The sequence below is a fragment of the Pteropus vampyrus genome, unplaced genomic scaffold (genome assembly GCF_000151845.1).
Source record: "Pteropus vampyrus isolate Shadow unplaced genomic scaffold, Pvam_2.0 Scaffold11, whole genome shotgun sequence".
NCBI lineage: Eukaryota > Metazoa > Chordata > Mammalia > Chiroptera > Pteropodidae > Pteropus > Pteropus vampyrus.
Window position 1 is genome coordinate 17,603,174 of NW_011888792.1, and position 8,696 is coordinate 17,611,869.

The following is an 8,696-nucleotide window of genomic DNA, read 5'->3' on the forward strand; positions in this document are numbered from 1 at the left end:
AATAAAATAATAGGTTCAAGTCAGGTCACTTATTGGTCAGGCTCAAATTTAACATGCCTTGTTCTAACTTACAACAACTATGAATAAAGGCAGGTATCTGCTATGAGTATACCAAAATTTGAAATTTGTACAAGCTACACTGATTGATTTACCAAATCTTTATAAGCTCCTACTATGTCTGAAGTTGCAAAGCTATGGATTAATAATACAAAAAATGAATCATGCATTTTCATTTGTAAATTCCACATCCTGAAGTAGACTAGTGGTAGTGATTAGCATGCAAATAGACAACAGAAACAGTACCATGTTACTATATGGTTCAGAGGAGGTACAGGGTGAGAGATATCAACCTGTCTCCGGAGGAGATATTTAAGTTGAACTTTTATGAATATGTACGAGCTCACCAGGCAAAAAAAAGGAGGGGGGCAGGGTCCTAGGCGCAAGGAATAATTAAGTATAAAAGCCCTAAAACAACTTGAAGAATTCAACAGATTACTAGAAGATAGGTTGCTATGATAAGAGTGTAGGGAGTGAGGTGCTAAGACACAGGACATGAGGTGGGGAAGGAGAGGCAAGGATATCAAGCTCTGAATGGAAACTGCCTATTATCCATGGGGCCGCCAACAGATCACTCAAGGAGTCAGTGACGATCAGATAAGCATTTTAAAATCAGCTAAGTCATACTTCGCAGTGTTTACAGTAGAATGAAGAAGGTTAAAGAGAACAGCTTGGAAGCTTTCCTATAATTTTGGTGCAAGATGTTAAGGGTGTAAATTGGCACAGTGGCTGATAACAAAATAGGTGACAAGATAGAAGAGACATCAATTCCAACTAATTTCCATCTTCTTAATGAACCAACTATCCCAAAAATTACAGATGTATGAATCTGAGGGAAACAAGAGAAAAAAATAATAAATAACTTGAGAATTCAAAGGAAGTACAATTACAATAGCGAATGTATAAAATGTTACATTGTCCCTTGGCATTAGTACAAGCCCCTAATACAAACTAAAATAAAGAAAATAATGTATGCGCTACCTCTGACTCTACTAACAATTTCTTGGAAAAGGACGGTAAATTCCCTCTATGCATTTCCATTATTCCTTCCACAATCAATTAAAACAAAATTCCTATGACATCCACAAAGCGATATAATAAAAAAAGAAAGTACTATTATTATTCAGATTTTTTCCCCAGTTTTATTAAGAAATAATTGACACACATCACTGTATAAGTTTAAGACATACAGCATGATGGTTTTATATGCATATATTGTGAAATGACTACCACAATAAGTTCAGCTAACACCCATCTCATATTCATTCAAATTTTTAGTTGGTAATTAGTTTATTCAAAAATAGCTCACATATTTATAACAGAGTTGTCTACATATACTATATATTGTGTATTAAATTGTTTGAATTTTAATATCAGAATGATATTCCTGAGTTACATCATTTTTTTGTCATATTCATCTTTCTTGTTGATTGGATGAGGCAAGAAAGACTGCCTTTCAGAAAAAAGAGCTTTTGAATTTGCAGACCATTTTATTTTTTTTTTCCCCATCTTTTCTGCCATTATGTAGAAATCATTTTAATAAGCTACATCTGTAATGGAAACTGCCAATTGGGGTTAAAGTAGTTTAACCACCAGATTACAGAAATTTAAAATCTACCAACCAAAACTAAATATTCAGTTTAATGGAATTCAAGCTGGCTCATACTATAACTGGGAGTGTGTGAGGGCTATTCACTGAGAAAAAAAAAAAAATGAATGTCTTGTGAGCTGAGTTAAATATGATTATAAATCTGCATTTCTTAAACTGAAAAATAATCTCTATGTCAATGCTCTTATGCGTAGAATAGACATCCACAATTGCCTAGGTGTTGTACGAAAGTAATTCATGTAGGATAATAATGTGAACACTATTCTATTTTCAAAATGATGTCACTCTTGAATGCTCAGCTTTTGATAACTGTATGCAGTGGTTTAGCTTTTGATGATCTAATATTCATTGATGATTTAAATATTTCATCGTCCCTTTTACCAAATGCATTTTTAATATTCGAATGGTAGAAACATTTTTCTACCAACTCCACACCTACTGCCGTCGCCACCACCACCCTCTCTGACTTTTTTTTTTATCATTGTTTTATATTCTAAAGCAAATACCTGGCTTAGTTAAAATACACTGAGGCAGGGAAGGGCTATGCATGAAACTTTGATATGTGTACCCCTATGAGTTCACATTAAGAACTCTCCAAAGGAAAGGGATATATAAGTAAAAATTTCAGAAGTCTGGCATAATATCTTTTACTTATATTAGCATATAAAATATACTGCTCTGTAATCATAAACATTTAAGTTTTTGACCAGAAAAGTTTGTCATTTTCTAGTAGAATCACAATTTACCTCAAATATATTTAAAAGCAATGGACTTAACTGCTCTTAGAATTTTAGAACTGACAGCAAACTGTCAGACCTCATATACATTTACAAAAATACAGAATTTTGAGTTTTCTCTGGTGGAGCAAAACAAATGGAAATCCCTGTTCCTCTTTTTATCAGGGGAGAAATTTAGGGCTCAGATGATAAGATTTGTGGGTAGTGATCCATTGCAAATTTATTCTGACAGAAACATTTTCATCTAAAGTAGAGGCCCTTTTGATGAGAATCTACTCAGGAAAGTATCAAAAGGTTGCCAGTTATTTTTTACAAGGTAGAGGGAAGTTTGTACAAAGAATGATTTTGTTTATGAACAACTCTACAGGCTTTATTCTGGAAAAAATAAAAAAGATTATGTTTGAGTGCATGACTTGTATGCTCTTAGAAAAGTAAAAAAACAATCAAAGTCTTGCTGATAGTGATTTTGAACTGGAATTGGAACAATCACCGTTTTTCTACCTCTTTATTTGGAGTCAGATGAATCTTCAACTGAATCTTCAACCAGGAAAAGTCTGCATTAATATTGGCTTAGAGCCTGATAAATTAGGCTTTTCAAACAGAGTCAAAAGTCAGAAGCATCGTCCCTAAGGAATGTAAGGAATGAAGATTCCTGAGTGAGAGAGGCTAAGGGAGAAGAGCCAGTTGAATTAAGGGGATGGAAGAGGGTGGTCAAAATTAAATTATAGCGTGAATTCTGAGGTTGGCCATTCCTCACCCCCTTTTCTTACAAGGTAATATATTTATCAGTTAGTCTCACTCCTTACTCTGGAATGCCGTAGGTTGCTTCCCTGACTGGTTAGTAGGGAATGCCTAACATCCAGTGGGGCTCACCATGCTGTCAGATTGGGGAAGACATAGTGCCATGCCACTTAGATGATGGCACACATTTCCTGTTGATCTGGCAAAGTCCATGAGAGCCTCTCACTTGGATCACTAGGGAAAATGAACTGCAGACCAGTAGGCAAGTCCCCAGACATGACAGGACACAAGACCAATTCTCCTTACCTTTCCCATTGACCTACACTGTATCATGGAATAACCTATCCACTCCATCCCTGGCTACGGGTCAGAAAGGATAGAAGTTATTCCTCTTGGATTACACATATCTTGCCTGAAAAAGAGAAACACTAATTTTATCCTTAGCATTCTTCTTCATCTCTTTGAGAGGTTAAATCTTTAAGTAAAACTGGATGAGGAAGTATGAACTTGATTCCTTTTAAAATCTAGTAAAATATTCTGTGCTCATGCTCTTCACCTTATCTCATGTATTTTCATTATAAAGAACATAAATCTTGGTGGGAGGGGGAGTATATTTTCACAAATATCCTGTCTGCCTAAGAGAGGAAAGAGCAGTATCTTAGAAAAATTTTTATGAGGATAATTTCTTGTATCAAACTCCTGAGACAACAGCGTTAGCCAAACCCAGGTCATATACGTACATACTCCCAGCATCTAATTGCTGCAAAATAGATAATAGTATCATCCTCTCCTTCTAGATACAAAATGTTATGAGTTCCAAGTAGCCTTATACATAAGTGTCCTATTTTAAAAAGTGTGTTCTCTGTCCAATGAAGTATAGGAAATACCCTGTTCTGGGGTGGGTGATGAATGATAGTTTACATCTATTTACAACTGGAGAACACAGTAATGTTTCATAGAAACCTAGTCTGAGTAAAAAAAAAAAAAATCCTGGGAAAAGGACTGCAGGATGTGGATGTCTATTCTAGGAATGACAGAAAGAGGTGACCCTGATAAAGAGTTCATAAAACGAAATAAGGATCCACCCAGTAAGGTAAACTCTAGTGTACCAAGATGTATTTTTATATATTAGGGAAAATTAGCCTAATCTGACTGGTTCTTTGGAGTCTGGAAAAGATCGACAAACATTAATAACTAATGTAGCTAAGATTAGGGTTGAACAACCCAGGTTTTAGTGGCAGAGTATCAAGAGAAGTTACTACTGAGGACAATAATTACTGCTGGACAAGATAAGTGAAATACATGTTTTGCTTCAAAATTACAAGCCATGCCTTAAATCCATGATAAATACCATAGGTAAGACCTTAAATGTTGCCAGAGATAGACAAAGAAGAAGCAAGTGTGGACCCTGGATGAAAAAACCAGGACCCTACGACAAGCCCTTCAGCTGAAACCAGACAGCGACTTTGTATAGGAGCTCTACTGCACATGACCCACTCTAGGAGGAGACACAGCAGTGGATCTCTTGAGTATGGCTGAACTGAGACTGGATGGATAAACCTTCTCCTAAAAGATTCAAGAACTGGGATACAATCACCATGGCCCCTGTGGGAATCCCAGCATCATGACATTCCTAATTACCTAGAGTATGATGGCCAATCCATTACCTAATCTAATTCTATACTGTTTTTGTAAGGGGTACTGGCTACAAGTCTGTCGTGGGGGAATCTTTCCACATTTCTAATTGCGGGCTTAATACAATAGATGTTCATGTAACATAAGTCATTCATTACTGAGTAACTGACAGTTGACACTAATACATGGATTTTCTAAATCCAGAGGAAAATTAAAAGTTAAACACATTTTAATCAGCTAATCTGCTCCAGCTTTTTATTTGCAGAGTTAATAAGAAACTCGTATCTTTTAATTTCCGTTCCCTCTTTCTCTCTCTTACCAATCTACAGCTAGACATATAATTGAAGAAACAACTAAACTCTCAGCTATATATGAAAACACATTAGAACTACAGAGTTCAATGTACCAATGAATATGAAAGCACAATGACATAATAATGACATAATAGTGTAACAGTCAGCGAAGGAGTAACATCAGCTGAGATCCTGATAACCAGTGTACACTCTGAAAGCTAACATAATAAGCTTTATAACTTTTTTCCTATAAATTTCTATTTTTTCACATACTTATAGCAGCCTGACAAATTAATTTTTTAATTTTATGGAGCATCTGGAACACAGAAAGACTGAGTACCTTCAGTTATAATAAACCAGGTGAGTCAGAAGCAACCAAATTCACTTCTTTTAGTCAGTAATCAAAAAGGTAATGGGTGACAGAGCCTGGCTAGCTCTTCACCAAACACTCTGATTTCAGCACACGGCAGGGCTGCATTTCCCAGCCTCCTTTGCTGTGAGTGCACCTGACAGTCTTACAGAATGGAATGTGGGCACAAGCAATGCACATCACTTCCAGGCCTAGCCTACAAAACCCTTGTCATAAAATCCTCCATTCATGTTTTCCATCGACCAGCTGAATGGAGAAGACCCATAGGTCCTAGAGTAGAAAAGACACAAAGAGCGAGAACTATAGTATTATCGTTTAAAGCCACTGAAATTCAAGGACTTTTCATAACTTCATAATTTTTCATAAATTAGCCTACCCTGATAATACTAAAAGATATTTACATTTTTAATTAAAATATATGATTTAATCCACAAACTCCCTTTTGCAGCTAATAATTCAAGTTCACTCCTATCTTGCCTAATTTTTACATCCTCTTGATAGACTGAAAGGAAACATTGCTTCACTGCTATTTGTCTTTCATAAGACAAATATTGGTCCTGTCACAGGACAACCCTGGTACCTAGAATTACTGAGAGCCTACAATAAAGGCATCCATTCTGTTGTCCAATTCTTAATTCTAGGGATACTGAAATTTTTTAAATGTCAAAAAAATAAAAAAACCTGAAGAAGCAGGTGCTTATTGTTTTCCTCTTCTTGTTTGTGGAGTAATATTTCAATATCATTTCAGTAATATTTCAACATCATATACAGAACAAATATCATTATTTTTCCTGTATAAATGTGACTTTAGTGTTATGTTTTATTTTAAAAAATATATGACTTTTTGTTAAATGTATAAAGAGAAGCCAGTTACCATCAAAATGCAGATAAATGTGTTCAAAAGTGGAAAGTTAACTTGACCTCACACCTGTTAAAATGGCTCTTATCAAAAAGATAAATATTGTTGGCAAAGATTTATAAAAAGGAAACCCTTGTTATTGCTGGTAAAACTATAAACTGGTGTAACCACTATGGAAAACAGTATGGAGTTTCCCCCCAAAATTAAAACAGAACTACCATATGACCCAGCAATTCCACTTCTGGATATTTATCCCAAAGAAACAAAAATACTAGCATGAAAAGATATATACATCCCCTTGTTCATTGCACCATTATTTATAAATGGACCTTGAGAGAATTATACTAAGAATTATAATAGGTCAGACATAAAAAAGACAAATACTGTAGGATCTCACTTATATGTGAAATCTTAAAAACAAACAGAAATCTCAGTCTCATGGATACTCAGAACATATTCGTGGTTGTCAGAGGTAGGGGTGAGGAGTGGGTGAAATGGGTAAAGCTGGTCTAAGGTACAAACTTCCAGTCACAAAATAAGTGTCATGGGGACATAATATATAGCATGGTAACTACATTTAATTCTGTATTGTATATTTGAAAGTTACTAAGAAAATAAATTTCAAAAGTTCTCAACAAAAGAAAAAAGTGGTAAGTTAACTAGTCTCCGAAAATGATGGGATTCAAATACACTCCTACTTTAGTTGAGGTATGACTGCTATATAATATACAGGCATGTTTTGTTTTTGTGAACATCTGTCTTTTGACTTTATATTTATTCTATAATCAAAGTAGTTGGTACTTTGGTTTAAAATGATAAGGTCAATATTAAATTTAGCAAAATTGAGTTGTCACTTTACAGAATCCATATCTAATCTTGAGTTATAACAAGGCTGAAAAGGTTCAAAAGTTTTGCTATAGATTTTAAAAATAAAGGTTGTGATTATTTTCTCTTGGGGGCATGTGAGATTGTTCACCGTACCTGGGTCTATTCATTCCTGACTACTAAGTGAATCCTAAGACTCGGGAAAATAGTAACTTGTTGCTTAGGAGCAATTTCCAGCCTTGTATAAGAAAACAAGTTTGAGAAACATGTTCATTTGTGACTTTTAATGTGGATGCCCTTTAAGCATACTGTTTCCCAAACCCACAGAATTACACTAAATCTTTGAAAAACAGCAGGAGTATCTATCCAATGGAAGCAGATGCACACAGATAAGTGTTAACAGAAAATAAATGAGGCATAATTTGCTGAAGAAAAGTTCAATGACTGAACCACAAGGAACGTTCAAAACATTTTTGTGCTTAGTTGTCAGGCCCTCAATTTTATCACATTATCACAAAAATTACATTTTCCCATGTTTGGAAATTGTTATATTTTATTTAAATACACTTCCATTTATAGTCTCAAAACTGTCTATCACTCCTTTAAAAAGCAAAAGCTTATGTGGGAGAAAACACAAAGCCTGCTAGACACTGCAAGAAGGGGATATTACAGTTAAGAAGAATACTATGTTTATTTGGGGAATGTGTTAAGAAAGAAAGAGAGCAATTTAGAAGCAATGGAGGAGGAGGAGGAGTGCTAGGTAAAACGGATGTTTGGAATAAGCATGAATATTAGGAATGAAAACCCTTGGTCTCAATACTTGGGGCTATTTCTACCACTGACTGGTAAGGTCACTGGGTCATGTAGGTCACACATTTCTCTAAGCCACCCAACTGAGGTATGAGGAATGCAATTTCATCTACACTCCACTCATCTGGCGTAAACATACATCCCTGGGGAGGAAGCTGGAAGTTGTGTCTTTGACACACACACCCCCCCACAGAATTCTGCTATGCAAGCCATACTTGTGTGGGGATCTATCTATCCTCCAGGGAGAATCATTTCCTAATTCTATAAAGGTTCATCAATGCCAGCAGAAGGCTTAAAACTAGACAGATAGCCCTGAGCACCTTCTGATGCCAAAATCCTGGGGTTAGCATGGCTGCAGTATAGGTATAATGAGCTCCATAGCAACAATTTGAAAAGTGCTGAAACTATTCACTTAGATACGAGTTCTGGTTCCCACTCCATCACCACTAACCACTCTGACCCTGAACCTTATCAGTGACATAGAGATGCCACCTTTTTACCTGCCACAAAGTGTTGTGTATGCCTCAAATGAGATAAAATATTCACATAAGCTGTAAAGTACTATGGACTTTAATACATAGATGAAAGTAAACTTGAAAAAGAAAAGACAGCCTGTACTTAGATACTACTTACAAGTAAGCAGAATAAGTTTTCCCAATAAAAAGATAAAATGCTGAAGCAAAGCAAAATCTTTTAACTTCACACATTCCTCAAATTTTAAAGATTCAAAACCACAATAGTCTTAAAGAATACTTGATGC